Source organism: Eucyclogobius newberryi, unplaced genomic scaffold (genome assembly GCF_026437365.1).
Source record: "Eucyclogobius newberryi isolate DKJ021-1_F unplaced genomic scaffold, fEucNew1.0.hap1 SCAF_374, whole genome shotgun sequence".
Lineage (NCBI taxonomy): Eukaryota > Metazoa > Chordata > Actinopteri > Gobiiformes > Gobiidae > Eucyclogobius > Eucyclogobius newberryi.
This window is the reverse complement of record NW_027316028.1, coordinates 20,099-42,425: the sequence shown is the minus strand read 5'-3', so window position 1 is coordinate 42,425 and position 22,327 is coordinate 20,099. Positions and strand designations below refer to the sequence as shown.

Sequence of the window (22,327 nt, the reverse complement as noted above, 5' to 3'; positions counted from 1 at the left end):
TGTTAAAAAAAATCAAAAACACAGCTGTGATGAACTCCAATACCACAAACGAGAACATTTTAGCCTTATTTTAACTCAGTTTTTACAATCTTGACATTATCTGGTTATTTATCAATAGATTTTAATGTTTTATAAATCTGTGAGAAATAATACAATAATACATATAATATTCATTTTGCACTGTGTTTTAGGTTTCAGTGTACTTTGTTAAAATACAGTTATTGTTTTCTAATTCAATGCAAAAGAAATCTGTACAAATGTTCCAGACTGAAGGAGTGGAGCTCCTGGTCCTCATGAGCAGAGTCCTTCATAACCTTCTGCTTTTATATTTTTGTTTATATTAATATCATTATGAATATTTAGTTCAAACCTGGTGAAAGAGTTATGGCGTGTGTTACCCTGGAGCGCCCTCTTGTGGCTTTATTGAATTGTCAGGCTGTAAATGGAGGGGTTAAAGTGGCAGCACATATGCCAGGCTCCATGTGCAGCCGCAGGGTTGTGAGTTTGAATCCCGGCTCAGACAGTTTACTGCATGTCCTCCCTTCTCTCTCTCTTCATTTCAAGCTAAACTGTTCTGTCTAATAACGTTTACGGGCAAAAGCAATCATGACAAAGAAGAGTTTGATTTTTTATACATTTTCTTCTGTCTAAACCTGCCCAGGGACTACAGCTTATATATATGTGCTGAGCATTGTTTCTCTTTTAAAATTAATATCTGTGCACTGCTCTTGTTTTAAATAAATACAATTATAATAAATACAATCATACTCGTAATAACAACAAAAAATCTTCAAATAATTAGTCAGTTTTATTTATTTATTTTTTCAAAAATTTAAAGAAGAGAGTTTAGATGAACAAAATAAAATTACAGTACATTTTCAACAAGATATGTATGTATGTATGTAGAAGCCCATTTGCAAAACACAATAAACTACATTATACGTAATTAGGTATAATTCTCAGTTTCATGTTGTAGAACTTTCCAGATTGTCAGAGAAAGAGTTTAAACACCCTGAATACAGGACTCAGCATTATCGAGTCAACATCATGATCTTTGAGTGTTCAAGTCTCATGACTATATTTCCAGAAGAGGAAGTTTAAATAAGGTCAATGAGACTGTGGAGGTCAGGAAGAATCTGGTTGGACAGGATTATGACAGATTTAAACAATAGAATAAGAGTGAACACGCTCATGTGAGCCAACGTCAAACGAGAAATGCAAATGATCAAATGTTCTCAACGTGCAATTATGTGTAATATATTTATATTGTCATATCTGTGGATTAAAACATTTAATTTTTAGAATTTTGGTACATATGTTTCCACTTCTTTAATTTCTCCAGCTTGAATCTTTGCTGTTTCTAGGTCTGGTGGAAGAACCTTCCTCTGCCACGTCTTGTGTTGCATCTGCACGTTTTTTTACAGCATTCTTTATTCCTCCTGCTGCAGCTCCCACAGCCACAATGCCTGCACTCAACCCTGCACCAGAGACTGCAAATGGAAGACCAAGCACTACCAGTGGTACCATCACTCCTACACCAAGGAAAGCTCCAAGAATGATTCCTGCTGGATTTTCTTTCATATGGGACCAAAGTCTTTTGTAGATATTCTCTTTAGCTTCTTTGTGAATAACCTCATCAGACATGTCTCCTGATGAAGTCGCTTTAAGGCGTTTTATCTCTTCCTCTATTTCTTCACCAGTTTTCTCCAGTAACTCGTTTGTGTAGTACTTTCCTCCATTATCTGCCACAGTCTTGTTGATGGTCTTGAGCAGCTCTCTGATCTGGTACTGGTTGTTTCTGTATTCATCTTCACTGTTCTTCCAGTATTTATTATCAAAGACATGGCAGCGACCTCCACATTTCTGCACCAAGTCATTCAGAGACGGGTTCAGGCTCACCCACTCTTCAATCCTCATCTCCTCTGGCAGGTCATCTCCTCGAGTGAACACCACAGTGGTGTATTTCAGGACCTCTTCACTGAAATACTTCTGTATCATTTTTACAACTGCCTTTTCCTGCTCTGTGTACTTCTCTATCTTCAGCACAATAAGGACGGCGTGTGGTCCAGGAGCACATTCTGTGACACATTTCAACATCTCAGGGCTCATGTTGGTGCTGGATAGGTCTGTGTCAAAAAGACCTGGAGTGTCGACCAACTGGATATACTGTCCATCAATCGTCTTTCTTTTAGACATACATCTATCTGTCCCAGAGTTTGGAGTATTGTCTTCTTTGAAAATATTTTCCCCAAATATTGTGTTGGCCAGGCTGCTTTTTCCTAATCCAGTTTTTCCCATCAATACAATCCTCAGCATGTCTGCTTCTAGAAACACAGTTGTAAAAAGATACTTTCAAAAGGGTTGCACTTTTGTAAAACAAACAAAACAACTTAATCCCATCTTAAACACTTGAGTCTTTAGTTTAGTCTTTAAAAGTAAAGCATAAGTGCATAAATAAATCATTCGTACCTGTCAGGGTGTCACTTCGTTTGAGCGTCTTCAGTTCTCTCTCTTTCACCTGTGGAGCAGGCCTGTTTTATAGAGTCGACTTAGGGGCGGAGTCTACAACATGTAGTGCAACAAAAGTGAAACAGCAATTCAAAGATTGAAAGGACAATATAGAAAAACATAATCTAATCTTGACATGTGAAAAGATTCTATCACTAAAGAAGATGAGAAGCAAAGACACAGATTGAAAAACATATTGTTATTGGATTCTCAAACGATCTAGTTTTAAAGCTGTCGCTCTCTACCGCATGGCTGAGAAGATGCTTTAAGGTAAAGGCAAGGCAAGTTTATTTGTAGAGCACATTTCATACACAAGGCAATTCAAAGTGCTTCACACAGCCGGAAAAATGCATTCAAATCACAAAGAAATTACAGATTTTACATTAAATTTTACAGATACATTATAATGACACAATACATAATCATTCATATGTAATAAAATGTCTTTTATTCATGAATCTCAAACTTAGAGATTGTTTTTGTGGAGCGTCTGCAGTCTATGATCCGGGGGCCCGCAGGGCCGGTGTTTGGGTCTCCTCGTTCTCCTGGTTGTCCGTTCTAAACGGCATCTTTTTCAAACACATTAAATATCATTTTGGTATCAAGAAGGAGCCGTGTGTTTGTCTCCTGCTGATACTGGATTTACATCTGTCATTAAACTGCTTGTACATGGGCTTTCTTTTGTTGCCTTCTGTGGTTTTATAGACATACTTCACAATCTATTGATTTGGCAACTTTAGACTACAGCATCTCATTTGAGCTTTGGCTTATTTTATTTCAAGTCGGCTCCATGGACGTTTAGCTCTTGAGATTTACCATTTAGTTGGTTAAAGATGGGCAGCAATGTTTGTTGATAAGTGGAATATAGCTTTCATTTTTTCACAATGAAGTCTGGACGGTTAGTTTGAACAAATGACAAAAGAAAATCTCGAGTTCATTAGGCCAAACCAGAAAAAAGGCCATAGCAACCGATTGCTTTAAGAGCGGTTGCAAAATCAGTGTCGTCACACCGGTGACATGCTGTAGCCGATCCTCATTGTTCTCGTCTGAAATGTGCTAAACAGAGCGGAATTTTACGTTTTACACGACAAATCTTGCAATAACACGGAGATGTGAAGCACTGCACTGCTCTCAAGAGGGAAACGGGCTCTTTGAGGGGCCCAAACGGAAGAGTAGAAGACGTTTTTGGACACGATTTGTCCCGAACTAAGAGAATGTAAGCGCGATGTGTGGCAAGTCTGGTCCAGCGCTATGCTACGACATTTCACGACAGTTTCCAAAACCTTGCGAAGTATCGACTTGGATATGCGACAAAAGTAAGTTGCAACATATTTTCAGTTGTCTGTGCTTTTTGTAGTGACATATGCACTGTCTGATTGATGCCGTGTGCATTATGTTGCTGTTCACAGGGAGAGTGGCTCACTTTATGCATATCACTGGTTGTAATAAATATACCAGGAAGTTGAATGGACCGGTGTGCATGTGTGGCGGCCATATTAGATTTGGACAAACAGTCTGACAGCAGCGCTGCATGTCATGACTGTGTACGAGTGAAATAGTGAGTCAATTCTATAGTAAAGGACGCCTAAACAGACATCTGCTTCTTTGGTGTCTGCCAAAATGACTCGAGATAGTGTAGTTGGAGATGTTAATCGCTAACTGGGGTTCGGAAGCAGGACAACGCCTCCACTCTTTAACCACGCCTCTAATTACCCAGAAGGCCTATATATATACAGACCAATCCCTGCATCTCTTGTTGTCTCTGCTCTCTCGACAGAGAGACAGTCAGCCAGAGCATACGCTAGAACAAATCATCAGCTGTTTTCGATCAGATTCTGACCTGTTCCCAGTCTGAACTTTCAGTCGGTTGTATCTTCAGTGGCACGTTCTCCAGAGGACCCGTCGCTTACACTCACGGTAGGCGTGATCCTATGCCTCCGAACACCATCTCCTCCGCACGCGCCTCTCCCATGGACCCCTACCTCCATGCGCTCCGCCTCTCATCAGAGACCGGATCGCGCCCGGCCTGTATCGGGCCGAAGTCAAAGGGGAACTTCTTTCAGACCTTCAATGATAAATATTCATTTTTCGCCAGCCTCAGCACTTCCTGGTTCCACGTCTGGAAGCGCGCAGCTGATGACGTCACCATCGCTCCACGGGCAGGAACCAGGTTTTACAACTCAATTTTAAAAAGATTAAACAATGTTCATAGGGACTTGGCAACGTCCCAGCTTTGTCCTTAACAATATTGAGTTAAAAAAAAAAAAAAGTCACATTTATATAGCGCTTTTCTACCGTCAAGGTACTCAAAGCGCTTTACATCAAGGAACCAGTCACCCATTCACTCACAAATCGGTATTCGCAGATACCAGGGGCAAGTCAGGTTAAGTGCACGGGCACAACGGCAGTATTCACATGAGGCCGCTGCAATCACATCACCAACCTGCGGGCCAGTGGATCTGACCACTCTTCCTGAGCGGGTGTCGAACCGCCGACCTTCGGATCAAAAGATGAGCACCCTACCACTGAGCTACTGCCATATCAGAGTCTCATTTCTTCGTGGCGTGGACAGCCAACTAGTTCATTCACATGTCAATCATAGAACGTACTTACTGCTCACCTGCAGCCTCGTTGACTCGTCCCCAGCATAGCAGCACGTTTCCCTGGCATGCATGGTTGACATGCCGGTGTGTGTCTAAGCGCATGGATCTATTATAATTATAGTTCCCTCAGTTTACAAACCAAAATGAAGACAGAGAAAGATGAGAGATGCGATGCGATCCGTCGCGCTAATAAACAAACGCAAGTGTAGTAACGAGGCTGTTGTGTGCGTCCACACAGGGGTGAGTGCGCATGTGCACTTCTGCTGGAGTTCTCATATTGGCAAAAAATCCTCTCAAGTCAATTTTTTTCCCCCCAGCTCTTGCTTTTCACACTACCTCATCTTACCATGTCCGCCTTGCCTTCTCACACATGCTCACATCGCCTTCGGGCTCCTGCTACATTCCACGCTACCACCGCTCATGATCTCTCTCACCCCTCATCCCATTCATCATTACCATTACGCCGACTCATGCTAGCATACTACTCCGACCCATGCCTCACCTCGCTGCTCCAGCCACGCTCGCTCAGAGCCCCGCCCGCAGCCACGCTCACCCAGAGCCCCGCCCGCAGCCACGCTCGCTCAGAGCCCCGCCCGCAGCCACGCTCACCCAGAGCCCCGCCCGCAGCCACGCTCGCTCAGAGCCCCGCCCGCAGCCACGCTCACCCAGAGCCCCGCCCACAGCCACGCTCGCTCAGAGCCCCGCCCGCAGCCACGCTCACCCAGAGCCCCGCCCGCAGCCACGCTCGCTCAGAGCCCCGCCCGCAGCCACGCTCACCCAGAGCCCCGCCCGCAGCCACGCTCGCTCAGAGCCCCGCCCGCAGCCACGCTCACCCAGAGCCCCGCCCACAGCCACGCTCGCTCAGAGCCCCGCCCGCAGCCACGCTCACCCAGAGCCCCGCCCGCAGCCACGCTCGCTCAGAGCCCCGCCCGCAGCCACGCTCACCCAGAGCCCCGCCCGCAGCCACGCTCGCTCAGAGCCCCGCCCGCAGCCACGCTCACCCAGAGCCCCGCCCGCAGCCACGCTCGCTCAGAGCCCCGCCCGCAGCCACACTCGCTCAGAGCCCCGCCCGCAGCCACGCTCACTCAGAGCCCCGCCCGCAGCCACGCTCGCCCAGAGCCCCGCCCGCAGCCACGCTCGCCCAGAGCCCCGCCCGCAGCCACGCTCGCCCAGAGCCCCGCCCGCAGCCACGCTCGCTCAGAGCCCCGCCCGCAGCCACGCTCGCTCAGAGCCCCGCCCGCAGCCACGCTCGCTCAGAGCCCCGCCCGCAGCCACCCTCGCTCAGAGCCCCGCCCGCAGCCACGCTCACTCACAGCCCCGCCAGCAGCCACGCTCGCTCAGAGCCCCGCCCGCAGCCACGCTCGTCCCGACCCACGCCAGCGTCCTCACTCTCTCAATTAAGTTTCCTCATTCATCGCTCATATTGACTTCTATCTGCAGCTCGTCAACTCCAACATCCATACAATTATTTCGCTCTCCCCAACCTTTCTCTCCACTCCGGAGCAAGGCGACTCAACCACGAAAATCCAGTTTTAACGGCTCGTTCAAATCCTATCACTCTTGCACCTTATTAACTTGTTAACTTTTACCTTAAGATAAAGGTGAACACGCTCATGTGAGCCAACGTCAAAGGAGAAATGCAAATGATCAAACTTTTCAACGTGCAATCAAATGTAATATATTTGTGTTTGGTGAGATGTCGTTATATAGTCATATATTTGTCAATTATATCATTTAAAATTGTACCTATTCCAAGTGAAGACTTTATTAGAGCTTTTTAAATCCTTGGTACATATGTTGCCACTTCACATCTTTATTCTTTCTAGCTCCAGTGGAAGAACCTCTTCCTCTTCTTCATTGGGTTTCTCTGCTTCATCCTGTTTCTCTGCCACGTCTTGTGTTGGATCTGTACGTTGACTTATCTTTTTTACAGCATTCTGTATTTCTACCCCTGCTGCAGCTCCCACAATGATACTGCCTACGCCAATCACTGCACCAGAGACTGCACATGGTAGACCAAGCACTACCAGTGGTACCATCACTCCTACACCAAGGAAAGCTCCGAGAATGATTCCTGCTGGATTTTCTGCCATATGAGACCACAGTTTTTTGAAGATATTCTCTTTGGCTTTTTTGTGAATATCCTCATCAGACATGTTTCCTGATGAAGTCGCTTTAAGGCGTTTTATCTCTTGCTCTATTTCTTCACCAGTTTCCTTCAGAAACTCGTATCTGCCACAGTCTTGTTGATGGTCTTGAGCAGCTCTCTGATCTGGTACTGGTTGTTTCTGTATTCATCTTCACTGTTCTTCCAGTATTTATTATCAAAGACATGGCAGCGACCTCCACATTTCTGCACCAAGACATTCAGAGACGGGTTCAGGCTCACCCACTCTTCAATCCTCATCTCCTCTGGCAGGTCATCTCCTCGAGTGAACACCACAGTGGTGTATTTCAGGACCTCTTCACTGAAATACTTCTGTATCATTTTTACAACTGCCTTTTCCTGCTCTGTGTACTTCTCTATCTTCAGCACAATAAGGACGGCGTGTGGTCCAGGAGCACATTCTGTGACACATTTCAAAATCTCAGGGCTCATGTTGGTGCTGGATAGGTCTGTGTCAAAAAGACCTGGAGTGTCGACCAACTGGATATACTGTCCATTAATCATCTTTATTGCATATACCCGTCCCAGAGTTTGGAGAATTGTCTTCTTTGAAAATCTTTTCCCCAAAAATTGTGTCGGCCAGGCTGCTTTTTCCTGAACCAGTTTTTCCCATCAATGCTGGTTCTAGAAACACAGTTGTAGGCATTTTACAAAAGATACTTTTAAAACAACTTAATCCCAGTTTAAACACTTGAGTCTTTAGTTTAGTTTTGAAAGCAAAGCATAAGTGCATAAATAAAGAATTTGTACCTGACAAGGAGATAATTTCGTTTAAACGTCTTCAATTCTCTGTTTTTATTGACAACTTAGGGGTGGAGTTGTGCAACCTGCAGTGCAAAAAAAGTGAAACAGTTATTCAAAGGACAATTTAGAAAAACAAAGATTTTATTACGAAGTATTGTGTTTTTACAATCTAGTTTTAAAGCTGTCGCTCTCTACCGCATGGCTGAGAAGATTCTAGGTAAAGGTAAATTACACAATACATGTAAATTCAGAAGCCCTTTATGATGACAACAAGAACAAGGCCGTTTACGTCGCCCGGATCGGCGTCACCGGGGCCCCATCCTGGAGCCAGGCCTGGGATGGGTGCTCTATGGCGAGCGCCTGGTGGCCGGGTCTTTCCCCACGGGGCCCGGCCGGGCACAGCCCGAAAGAGCGACGTGGGACCGCCCTCCCGTGGCCCCACCACCCGCAGGAGGATCCATAAGGGGCCGGTGCAGAGAGATCTGGAATGCAGTCGACGACAAGGGCCTCGGCGACCAGATCTCCAGACACAGAGACTAACTCTGGGGACATGGAATGTCACCTCGCTGGGGGGAAAGAGCCTGAGGTTGTGCAAGAGGTTGAGCGATATTGACTAGATATAGTCGGCCTCACCTCCACGCACTCGAGAGGGGCTGGACGCTCCACTTCTCTGGTGTTGCCCGCGGGGAGAGGCGGGGCTGGTGTGGGCTTATAGCCCCTCAGCTCAGCCGCCACATGTTGGAGTTCACCCCGGTGGATGAGAGGGTATCTCACTGTTGTGGCGGCCTACGGGCCAAACAGCAGTCCAGAGTACCCGGCCTTCTTGGAGTCCTTGGGAGGGGTACTGGACAGTGCACCGACCGGGGACTCCGTTGGTCTACTGGGGGACTTCAACGCCTATGTGGGCAATGACAGTGACACCTGGAGAGGGGTGATCGGATTCGCCGATCTGAACCCGAGCGGTGTTCAGTTATTGGACTTCTGTGCCTGACACCATGTTCAAGCACAAGGGTGTCCATCAGTGCACATGGCACCAGGACACGCTAGGCCGGAGGTCAATGATCGACTTTGTTGTCGTGTCATCTGACCTCCGGCCGCGTGTCTTGGACACTCGGGTGAAGAGAGGAGCAGAGCTGTCAACCGATCACCACCTGGTGGTGAGTTGGATCCGCTGGCGGAGGAGGAAGCCAGACAGACTTGGCAGACCCAAGCGCATTGTGAGGGTCTGTTGGGAACGTCTTGTGGAGCCCTCTGTCAGTAGGGTATTCAACTCGCACCTCCGGGAGAGCTTCTCCCATGTCCCGGGGGAGGTTGGGGACATTGAGTCCGAGTAGACCATGTTCTCCGCTTCGATTGTTGATGCGGCTGCTCGGAGCTGTGGTCGCAAGGTCTCCGGTGCCTGTCGTGGCGGCAACCCCCGAACCCGGTGGTGGACACCGGAAGTAAGGGATGCCGTCAGAATGAAGAAGGAGGCCTATCAGGCCACTCTGGCTTGTCTCCGGAGGTCATTGACAGGTATCGGCAGGCCAAGCTCTGAACTGGCAGCCCGGGGTGGTGGTCCCTCTGTTCACAACACTGGATATATGTACACAAAATAAAATATGTGGTGCAAAAAAAGTGGACAGTGCAGTGAGTGCAAAGTGCTTAGGAAGTGTTCATGAGTACAACGGCAGAGGGAAAGAAATTGTTCTTATGACGGGAGGTTCTTGTCTGGATGGATCGTAGCCTCCTGCCTGAGAGGAGTGGCCTCCTGCCTGAGGGGAATGGCCTCCTGCCTGAGGGGAGTGGCTCAAATAGCCTGTGTGCCGGGTGAGAAGGGTCGGCTGTGATTCGACCTGCAGGTCCCAGAGTCCTGCAGACGTACAGGTCCTGCAGAGATGGAAGGTTGCGGCCGATCACCTTCTCAGCGGAGCGCACAATGCGCTGTAGTCTCTGGCTGTGGCTTCAGCGTACCACATGGTGATGGAGGAGGTGATGGAGGAGGTGATGGAGGAGGTGAGGATGGACTCAATGATGGCCGTGTAGAACTGCACCATCATCTCCACTGGCAGCTTTGCTTTCTTCAGCTGCAGCAGGAAGTACTTCCTCTGCTGGGCCTTCCCGGTGAGGGAGCTGATGGTGGGCCCCCACTTGAGGTCCCGGGTGATGGTGATACCGAGAAAGCGGAGGCAGTCCACAGTGGAGATGGGGGAGCCCGAGATGGTGAGAGGGAGCTTGGGGGCTTTACCTTTCCTGAAGTCCACGATCATCTCCACTGTTTTCTGGGCGTTGAGCTCCAGGTTGTTACCGCTGCACCAGGACACCAGCCGCTTCACCTCCTGTAGACAGACTGATCCCTGTCCGAGATGAGCCCGATGAGGGTGGTGTCGTCCGCAAGCATGTTACCGTGGCAACATGACAAACACTTTCATAGACTTACATGCGTTTTGGATTACAGGCATTTTGAATGGGTTATGTCCCCACTAGCTTTTATGTTCAGTGTGATATGAAGAGTAAATGCCTAATTTTAACTGTTAATGACAAAGTACATGTTTTAATCCCATTCAAAATGCCTGTTAAAATGGCAAGAAATTACCAGACCAAATGACCAAGAAATAACCCCTTCCCCACATACCCTAACAGCACCCATATGAATGTATGGTCAGCAGCTAATATTGAGCTAATGCTAAGCTATTAAATGAATGGAGCTTAGCTAGCGCCGGATTTGCATTTAGTAAATAAACACTCAAAGCTATAAAAACTCAAGCTAGAGTCACGTAATTTTGTCAAATTGTGACTGCTCTCAGATTACATCCTTATACATATTTTCAGTTGCCTACGACAAATAAATTGTCTTTAATTACTTCAAAATAAATACTTTCAAAATAAAATTTGAAGAGGGCGCTAGAGAGCCATTTAGTTAGCCTAACATTTGCATATCATTGCGTTCAGCTTGGAAGTCTTCATGAAAAAAAAAGACCCCTCCCTCCACAACACGTTGAACAGAACAGCAGAGGTGGGAGCATTTAGTTACACTTACTTTTTCAAGAAATTGTATATCTTGGTGTTTTGATTTAAAACAATCAGTGACAAAACAAATATGAAAAAACATACCCTCCGACAGGGCTCAAACTCATAACCCTAATGTCCACAGACTCATGCTCTATAGACTGAGCTAGTCAGACCTAGAGTTTATTTTTTGTAGAAAGTAAAACTCAGTCTTACCTTTAGCAGACACCTGCCTCAGTGAGCTGTTTGTCCTGTAGTTTCTCTGCTTTAGCTTTGTAGATGAATAAAACCTCTGAGCCACTGCTACAACCCACTTTCTACATGCAGCCAATCATACACCAGTTCAACCAAAATAACCAATGAAACGGGTAAAGAGAACAAGCATCCAGGAGGAGAGTGACCCTCCGCTCTGCACAAATGACACGTTTCACGTTTAAAACATTTATATATGAAAAGAACGACATGATTAAAGTGAAGCCACTGCTGAATTCGGACCCTGGTCCCCTGCGTCCTAACCCAATGCTCTACCTCAGAGGTGTCAAACATACGGCCCGCCAAACGTTTTAATCCGGCCCGCCGAACATTTTGAATTAATTAAAATTAAAAAAAATATATATATGTATATATATATATTTTTTTTACCATTCATAGAACCGTAGTTACATCCGTAACCGTTGTTAGCGCTAAAACTACACGTCCCACAATGCAGCTGGTGGCCACCCCTCCCCCTAGTGGCTCTTTTCTGCCGTGTGTGCTGCCGAGGGAGAAGTTCTGAGGGAAGTAAGACACGCGTTTGCGCACTTTACAGCACTTACGCACCTCAGAGCAGAGGTCTGAGGAGGACAGAGACGTGTGGCTTTAGGAAACACGTGGAAGAAAGAAAGAAGACTGTTTTGTGGATGTTAGAGTTGTACTAAAAGTGGAGCTAACAACAAGAAAACTAACTTCAGTGATGATGCTCTGAGGAAAACATCCTCTACAAACCTGGACAGATCAGGAGCCACAGGTAAAAACACAGGACAGATTGTAATAAAGTCTGAATATGACTGTGTCCACACTAATGTGACTGAACACAAACACAATGACCTCATTTGAGTCACTACATGAATCATTTCCCACTAAGATCAGCTTAAACTATGAAAATAGCGAGCTCATAATGAGTTTGAGCAGAAACATGTTTGTGATATGAACATTTCACATCATAAATCACATCAAAAGTCCATGTTCCTGTTCCTGCTGCTGCTGAATATGGACTCAGTCTTTCACCTGCTGCACATTTGTGCAACAGTCTCACAACTATTACTAGGCTGTGAAAAAGCTATTTATTTCTTATAATTTTTATTGTTTTATTTTGTACATAATATTTGGCCCACGATTTGACAAAAGAGTTTGGTTTGATGGAAACTGTGGCTCATAACTTGACCTCCTTAAACGCTCCACGTGTGTTTGTATTTAGTGATGAGTCAGTTCAGGTGTAAAGAGAACTACAGAGAACTACAGAGAACTACAGATGACTACAGAGAACTACAGAGAACTACACAGATGTGGACATGTTACTTAGTACATTTAAAAGGTTTTTTAGATCTTGAAGTTTATTTTGTTATAAAGTCAAATACAATATTTTTCAGTTCCAAATACCTATTTAACAATATTTAACAATAGATAAAATGTTTATCTCTGTAGATCAACTTTGAAGTTGTGATGCTCATAAACTGAAGCTCAGTGTTGGTGAAATTCCACTTGTTTTTCTTAATACATTTCAGTTTATGAGAACAAACGTGTTTGTAATTTCTTTTAATTGATCCAGTAATTGCTTCAAAAACAGCGTAGGCTATATAAAGCTATTTATTTCTTATATTTTGTTTTATTGTTTTACGTTGTGTTCGGCCCGCAACCCAGCCTGAGCATCGAAATTCGGCCCGTGGCCCAAAATGAGTATGACACCCCTGCTCTACCTGTTGCTCTATCCACTTAGTGATGACAAAATGTGTTTTAAAAAGACAAAAAGATCTGGGGCTTTTGGACACAGCTTTGAAATCTCCCAAAACGCTACAGCAAAACTTTCCCCCCCAAAAGAGTTTAAGAAATGTAGAATTTTTTTAATATTTCCAGAAACCGCGATTTTGTTTGAAATTCATGATGACCTTGCCATAAAACGTATCAGCTTCAGCATTCAAACACTCCTTTGCTCATGGGTTTTGTGTCTTGTGGCCAAGTTTGAAGTGATTTTGATGAAAACTGTAAGAGAAAATGCCAAATGTACGACGAGGTGCACATTTGTCAGCGCCGAGTTTATCCAATATGGCCGACTTCCTCTGACTTAGGGCGGGGTCATATATTATTTTTTACATGTCCTCCCATGAACTATTTTTTGGAGCGAGCGTCATATTTTTACGGCCACTTTTTTGGCGTCGGGCTCCCATTGGCCCCATGTTATTTGATTTTTGAGGTGGCGCTACTGAGCCATCCATCCATCCATTTTCTTCCGCTTATCCGGGGCCGGGTCGCGGGGGCAGCAGTCTAACCAGGGACTCCCAGACTTCCCTCTCCCCAGACACTTCTCAGGCCCAGGCCAGCCGAGAGACATAGTCTCTCCAGCGTGTCCTGGGTCTTCCCCGGGGCCTCTTCAGACGCTTTACACTCGGCTCAAAACGTCCCAGTGCTGCAGGTCCAGGTTTGATGGAGCCATCAGGACAACATCGTCTGCAAACAGCAGAGATGATATCCTGTGGTCCCCAAACCGAACACCCTCAGACCCCTGACCACACCCTCTGACCCCTGACTGCGCCTAGACATTATGTCCGTAAAAACTATGAACAGAACTGGTGACAAAGCGCAGCCCTGAGGAGTCCCTCATGCACTGGGAACAGGTCTGACTTACTGCAGTGAACACAGCTCCTGCTCCGGTCATACAGGGACCGGACAGCCCTGAGCAAAGGGCCCCAGACCCCGTACTCCCGGAGCACCCTCCAAAGGACACCCCGAGGGACACAGTCGAAAGCCTTCTCCAGATCCACAAAGCACATGTGACTGTGCAAACTCCCATGAACCCTGGAGCACCCGATGGAGAGTATAGAGCTGGTCCAGTGGGACCGGGACCAAAACCACTCTGCTCCTCCTGAATCCGAGGTTCGACTATCGGTCGGATTCTCCTCTCCAGTACTAAGAGAGTGCTTTGTCTTTCAATATTTTTTCATGAAACTCACAGAGTTCTAATTTTCGATACCACTCACAAGCATATCCATCTTTGTTTAGTACTTGATTTTTGCGTTTTTCAGGCCCCCGGTATCAATTATAATAAGTACGTCACCGGGACGATTCTCGTCCTTCTGCTCAGGCCTAAAAATAATAAGAAACCAGGGAAACACAATAGCTCTTGCCATTTCATGGCTCGCGCTAATAATATTCCGATGCGAAAACAATGTTTCCCATTTTTCAAATATCATAAACTATACATGTTTGGTGTGGGTCCCTGGTCACTGGCGGGTACTTTTGTTAATTTTGAGTGGGCCCCGCCCACTTTGTTTTTTTGGCCCTCTACACAGTAATAATGTTCAATTTTTGCATTACATGTTTATATGCACGGAACATGCAAGAGATGGGGAACGTATTCGTGAGCTACTTAGTGCGCACTTTGGCACGGGCTTCGCCCGTTTACAACGGTAATGTTCCATTTTTCTACTACTAATGTAGATGTAGATAAATAGATAGTTTGGGATCTTTGCCAAAAACAAGTCAAATGATCTTATGTTTCGTATACATTGATGCACACATGTAGTACTTTCACGCAAGAATGCAGACACTCGCAATGGCTTCAGCCATTGCACGATTATCTAGTTTTGCTTTGTTATTTGTCTTTATTTTTCATATTGTTTACATTATTTCTGCTTATTTGTAAAGTAATTCAGTCATTTGTTTTTAACAGGGTTGAAAAAAGGGGTGCTCCCGAACATAAGATCTTCATCTTATCTTCATTAAGGTGGGAGGGGCTTAACAGGCATTGTGAGCATTTGGTTTTTACCCGTTGGTCACAGCGGCTGCAGGATGGAAAAACCTGTGTTTACAGTGTCTAAGCGAACAATAAACCAACTTATGCATTTCTTTGTCACTTTTATTATTTAACTGCGTAGACCAGAGCGTAATCCTGGACACTGCCTCGTGGCCTTTTGATTTGTTTGGTTTAAGTCAGTTTAATATTGTTTTCTGGACAAATCATCACTACAATGGGTTTGTCGCCGAGTTCCTCATCAGAGATTAGGACAGTGGCGGGCCGTGGGTCTGGGGCTTGGGCCTTCAATGAGGTCATACACAGTCCCACCCGAATAAATTCACCTCTCATTACCATCATTATGCCATGGCTCTAGACGTTTAAACAGGCGTTGCTTTATCTTGTCCGCGCCCGTTCTTCGCGCGTTCTATGTGCCGTTCTTCAACGGCACATAGACAGGCTTTGCTGTAACAGGCTTTGCAGCGTCGGCGTAGGACGACCTCTTCTTACAATTTTCTTGAAAAGTTCGTCTTGAGAAAGGCATTATAATTATATCCTCGACCAAATCGATATATTGTCCTCCTTCCACATTGTGGGTTGAAATAACAGTTTAGTAATACACAAATTCATGTGTCTGTCACATCCAGTTTCCTCGTTCAGAGTTTCTGAGGTCTTGCATAGCCCCGCCCATAAGACCTGCTTCTTAATATTTGTGATCCAATCAAAAGACGTGCACGTGATGCACCTGCTGCTCCTGAGCAACAGCAGCAGACGTACAAGAGCCAACTCTGAAGCTGATTGGTTGACACATCATTTTCATTTCCATTCACTTGAAGCTACAAACACCAGCTCTGTTGAGTCTGAAGGCCTCGGCAGATTTTAGATCCCTGGCAACACATGATGGCTGAATATGATTGGATAAAAGATCTAACATAAAGACCAGCCTCCAAATCTCAACCTGGAGTAGAAGCAGTGCAACAAGAGGAAAGCCACGAAATGAAGAGTAAAACTCTTACTCTGGGGAATAATTTAATAAATATTTGAGGGAAAAGAGAAGGCCTTGCTGGTCCTGACGGCCCACCACTGGATTAGGACCATTTTATTTGTCTTGAGTTTAGCATTTGGTCACAGCTTTCATTATCACTCATTTTAGACAAATCTCTTGTTTTCATTTTGCATTTTACATTGTGTATTTATGATTATATTTTTGAATGTAAATCACTATGTTGGTAAAAAAAAGCACTGAAAACATGTTTTTAGCTCGCCTGCTGATGCTGTCAAAGGGAAATAGAAAAACTGTGATTAAATTAAAGCAATTGTTAAAAAGACAAAAGACAGCTGTGATAAAATCCAATTCCACAAATGAATAAAAGATTAGTCATATATTCAGTTTTGACTCTCTTGACATTATCTGGTTATCAATAGATTTCAATGGTTGACCACACATTCTGTGCCCAGAGAGTGCCTGTGGGAGGGACTCATGGTTCTCCTCTGGTCTGATATGATCATGTGCAGGACTGAATCTGGAGCTTTGGTGAACTTACTCTCCCCCAGACTCACTGGCACAGTGTACAATCTGTGGAAAAACATACAATGTTTTAAAAAATCTAATGGAAATAATACAATGCTTTAATATTCAGTTTGTTGTGTTTTAAAACGTCACTGTATGAAAATACAATGTTTTTAAATTAACTTTGTTAAAATACACTACAATTACAATGCTGTTTTTTTTTTTAAAGTTAGGCCTTAGTTATTTTATTACTTGGTTTACGGATCCGCCGCACTTAGATGATTGATTTCTGCAATATATCCATCCATCCATCCATCCATCCATTTTCTGCCGCTTTATCCGGGGCCGGGTCGCGGGGGCAGCAGTCTGAGCAGGAACTCCCAGACTTCCTTCTCCCCAGACACTTCCTCCAACTCCTCCGGGGGGATCCCGAGGCGTTCCCAGGCCAGCCGAGAGACATAGTCTCTCCAGCGTGTCCTGGGTCTTCCCCGGGGCCTCTTCCTGGTGGGACATGCCTGAAACACCTCCCGAGGGAGGCGCCCAGGAGGCATCCGAAACAGATGCCCGAGCCACCTCAGCTGGCTCCTCTCGACGTGGAGGAGCAGCGGCTCTACTCCGAGCTCCCCCCGTGTGGCCGAGCTCCTCACCTTTTCTCTAAGGGAGCGCCCAGCCACCCGGCGGAGGAAACTCATTTCGACCGCTCGTATCCGCGATCTTGTCCTTTCGGTCACTACCCAAAGCTCATGACCATAGGTGAGGTCAGGAACATAGACCGACCGGTAAATCGAGAGCTTTGTCTTTCGACTCAGCTCCTTCTTCACCACAACAGTCGATGCAGCGACTGCATCACTGCAGCCGCTGCACCAATCCAACTGTCGATCCGCTCCATCCTTACTCCATACTTGAACTCCTCCACTTGGGGCAAGGACTCCCCACCCACCTGAAGAGGGCAAGACACCTTTTTCCGGTCGAGAACCTTGGCCTCGGATTTGGAGCTGATTCTCATCCCAGCCGCTTCACACTCGGCTGCAAACCGTCCCAGTGCAGCTGCAGGTCCGTGTTTGATGGAGCCATCAGGACAACATCTGCAAACAGCAGAGATGGAATCCTGTGGTCCCCAAACCGGACACCCTCCGACCCCTGACCACACCCTCCGACCCCTGACTGCGCCTAGAAATTCTGTCCATAAAAATTATGAATAGGACCGGTGACAAAGGGCAGCCCTGGCGGAGTCCAACATGCACTGGGAACAGGTCTGACTCGCTGCCGGCAATGCGAACACAGCTCCTGCTCCGGTCATACAGGGACCGGACAGCCCTGAGCAAAGGGCCCAGGACCCCGTACTGCCGGAGCACCCCCCAAAGGACACCCCGAGGGACACGGTCGAAATTCTTCTCTAGATCCACAAAGCACATGTGGACTGTTTGGGCAAACTCCCATGAACCCTCGAGCACCCGATGGAGAGTCTAGAGCTGGTCCAGTGTTCCACGACCAGGACCAAAACCACTCTGCTCCTCCTGAATCCGAGGTTCGACTATCGGTCAGATTCTCCTCTCCAGTACCTTGGAATAGACCTTCCCGGGGAGGCTGAGGAGTGTGATCCCTCTGTAGTTGGAACACACCCTCCGGTCCCCCTTCTTGAACAGAGGGACCACCACCCCGGTCTGCCAGTCCAGAGGCACGGTCCCCGAACGCCACACGATGTTGCAGAGACGTGTCAGCCAAGACAGTCCTACAACATCCAGATACTTTAGGTACTCAGGGCGGAGCTCATCCACCCCCGGAGCCCTGCCACTGAAGAGTTTGCGAACAACCTCAGTGACTTCAGCTTGGGTGATGGATGAGCCAGCCTCCAAGTCCCCGGTCTCTACTTCCTCTTCGGAAGACGTGACTGAGGGATTAAGGACGTCCTCAAAGTATTCCTTCCACCGTCCGACAACATCCCCAGTCGAGGTCAGCAGGTCTCCACCCGCACCGTAAACGGTGTTGGTGAGGCACTGCTTCCCCCTCCTGAGGCGCCGGACGGTTTGCCAGAATTTCTTTGGGGCCGACCGATAGTCCTCCTCCATGGCCTCCCCAAACTCCTCCCAGGCCCGGGTTTTTGCCTCTGCGACAGCACGAGCTGCGGCTCGCTTGGCCTGCCGATACCTGTCAATGACCACAGGAGACCCACAAGCCAGAGTGGCCTGATAGGCCTCCTTCTTCAGTCTGACGGCATCCCTTACTTCCGGTGTCCACCACCGGGTTCGGGGGTTGCCGCCACGACAGGCACTGGAGACCTTGCGACCACAGCTCCGAGCAGCCGCGTCAACAATCGAGGCGGAGAACATGGTCCACTCGGACTCAATGTCCCCAGCCTCCCCCGGGACATGGGAGAAGCTTTCCCGGAGGTGCGAGTTGAATACCCTACTGACAGAGGGCTCCACAAGACGTTCCCAACAGACCCTCACAATGCGCTTTGGTCTGCCAAGTCTGTCCGGCTTCCTCCTCCGCCAGCGGATCCAACTCACCACCAGGTGGTGATCGGTTGACAGCTCTGCTCCTCTCTTCACCCGAGTGTCCAAGACACGCGGCCAGAGGTCTGATGACACGACAACAAAGTCGATCATTGACCTCCGGCCTAGGGTGTCCTGGTGCCATGTGCACTGATGGACACCCTTGTGCTTGAACATGGTGTTCGTTATGGACAATCCGTGGCTAGCACAGAAGTCCAATAACTGAACACCGCTCGGGTTCAGATCGGGGAAGCCGTTCTTCCCGATCACCCCTCTCCAGGTGTCACTGTCATTGTCCACGTGGGCGTTGAAGTCCCCCAGTAGAACAACGGATGCAGATCTCTCTGCACCGGCCCCCTATGGATCCTCCTGCGGGTGGTGGGCCCACGGGAGGGTGGCCCACGTCGCTCTTTCGGGCTGTGCCCGGCCGGGCCCCGTGGGGTAAGACCCGGCCACCAGGCGCTCGCCATCGAGCACCCATCCCAGGCCTTGCTCCAGGATGGGGCCCCGGTGACGCCGATCAGGGCGACGTAAATGGCCTTGTTCTTGAACTCATCATAATGGGCTTCTGCAATATAAATAAAATTAATTATTATCTTTTTTTGTTTTATAAAGTAACGCAAAATAGCGTTAAATTAAATATAAAAAACGCTATTAAGTCAAAAGATAAGAGCGCGTGAAGCCTGCGCGCGGCCCCGGGAGAGCATGAGAAGACGCGCGCCCGTTTCCTTGTCTGCTAGGCGCAGCGCTAACTAATTTATATCGCAAATACACATTTTAAACCCGTTTACCACATTTTCTTCAGCGCGTTTTGCCGTGACTAAGGCTGCACACTTAGAAGCGTCTGTTCTACTGATGCAAAACACGCTACTTTTACACGCTCCAGACTGAAGCAGAGGAGCTCCTGGTCCTCATGAGCAGAGTCCTTCATAACCTTCTGCTTTTATATTTTTGTTTATATTAATATCATTATGAATATTTAGTTCAAACCTGGTGAAAGAGTTATGGCGTGTGTTACCCTGGAGCGCCCTCTTGTGGCTTTATTGAATTGTCAGGCTGTAAATGGAGGGGTTAAAGTGGCAGCACATATGCCAGGCTCCATGTGCAGTCGCAGGGTTGTGAGTTTGAATCCCGGCTCAGACAGTTTACTGCATGTCCTCCCTTCTCTCTCTCTTCATTTCAAGCTAAACTGTTCTGTCTAATAACGTTTACGGGCAAAAACAATCATGACAAAGAAGAGTTTGATTTTTTATACATTTTCTTCTGTCTAAACCTGCCCAGGGACTACAGCTTATATATATGTGCTGAGCATTGTTTCTCTTTTAAAATTAATATCTGTGCACTGCTCTTGTTTTAAATAAATACAATTATAATAAATACAATCATACTCGTAATAACAACAACAAAAATATTTGAATAATTACTCAGAAGATTTCATTTATTTTAAAATTTAAAGAAGACAGTTTAGTTGTGCAAAATAAAAGTACATTTTTCAACATTTGTAGAAGCCCATATGCAAAACACAATAAACTACATTATACGTAATTAGGTATAATTCTCAGTTTCATGTTGTAGAACTTTCCAGATTGTCAGAAAAGAGTTTAAACACCCTGAATACAGGACTCGGCATTAGTGAACATCATGATCTTTGAGTGTTCAAGTCTCATGACTATGTTTCCAAAAGAGGAAGTTTAAATAAGGTCAATGAGACTGTGGAGGTCAGGAAGAATCTGGTTAGACTTAAGATTATGCCAGATTTAAACAATAGAATAAGATAAAGGTGAACACGCTCATGTGAGCCAACGTCAAAGGAGAAATGCAAATGATCAAACTTTTCAACGTGCAACCAAATGTAATATATTTGTTTTTGGTGAGATGTCGTTTAATTATCATATATTTGTTGATTATAACATTTAAAATTGTATCTATTCCAAGTGGAGACATTATTAGAGCTTTTTATATCCTTGTTGCAATTGACCCATTTTCTCTTCAGCTTGAATCTTTATTCTTTCTAACTCCGGTGGAAGAACCTCTTCCTCTTCTTCTTTGGGTTTCTCTGGCTCTGCTTCATCCAGTTTCAGCTGAGGTTTCTCTGGTTCTGCTTCATCCAGTTTCAGCTGAGGTTTCTCTGGTTCTGCTTCATCCTGTTTCTCACGTTCACGCATTTTTTTAAAAACCCTCTTTATTCGTTCTACTGCAGCTCCCACAACCACACTGCTGCAACAATCGCTCCACCAGCGACTACAATTGGAACCTCTAGCACCATCGCTCCTACACCAAGGAAAGCTCCTAGAATGATTCCTGCTGGAAGGCCTTTCATAGGGGACCAAAGGATTTTGAAGATATTCTCTTTGGCTTTTTTGTGAATAACCTCATCAGACACGTCTCCTGATGAAGTCGCTTTAAGGCGTTTTATCTCTTCCTCTATTTCTTCACCAGTTTTCTCCAGTAACTCGTTTGTGTAGTACTTTCCTCTATTATCTGCCACAGTCTTGTTGATGGTCTTGAGCAGCTCTCTGATCTGGTACTGGTTGTTTCTGTATTCATCTTCACTGTTCTTCCAGTATTTATTATCAAAGACATGGCAGCGACCTCCACATTTCTGCACCAAGTCATTCAGAGACGGGTTCAGGCTCACCCACTCTTCAATCCTCATCTCCTCTGGCAGGTCATCTCCTCGAGTGAACACCACAGTGGTGTATTTCAGGACCTCTTCACTGAAATACTTCTGTATCATTTTTACAACTGCCTTTTCCTGCTCTGTGTACTTCTCTATCTTCAGCACAATAAGGACGGCGTGTGGTCCAGGAGCACATTCTGTGACACATTTCAACATCTCAGGGCTCATGTTGGTGCTGGATAGGTCTGTGTCAAAAAGACCTGGAGTGTCGACCAACTGGATATACTGTCCATCAATCGTCTTTCTTTTAGACATACATCTATCTGTCCCAGAGTTTGGAGTATTGTCTTCTTTGAAAATATTTTCCCCAAATATTGTGTTGGCCAGGCTGCTTTTTCCTAATCCAGTTTTTCCCATCAATACAATCCTCAGCATGTCTGCTTCTAGAAACACAGTTGTAAAAAGATACTTTCAAAAGGGTTGCACTTTTGTAAAACAAACAAAACAACTTAATCCCATCTTAAACACTTGAGTCTTTAGTTTAGTCTTTAAAAGTAAAGCATAAGTGCATAAATAAATCATTCGTACCTGTCAGGGTGTCACTTCGTTTGAGCGTCTTCAGTTCTCTCTCTTTCACCTGTGGAGCAGGCCTGTTTTATAGAGTCGACTTAGGGGCGGAGTCTACAACATGTAGTGCAACAAAA

The 22,327-nt window shown here is 46.2% G+C and overlaps 1 pseudogene; it reads right to left on the bottom strand.

The window, feature by feature from the left end:
* Window positions 1-1,329: 1,329 nt before the first annotated feature.
* On the bottom strand, window positions 1,330-22,237 carry LOC140376651 (GTPase IMAP family member 8-like; annotated as a pseudogene).
* Between the last annotated feature and the right edge of the window lie 90 nt (window positions 22,238-22,327).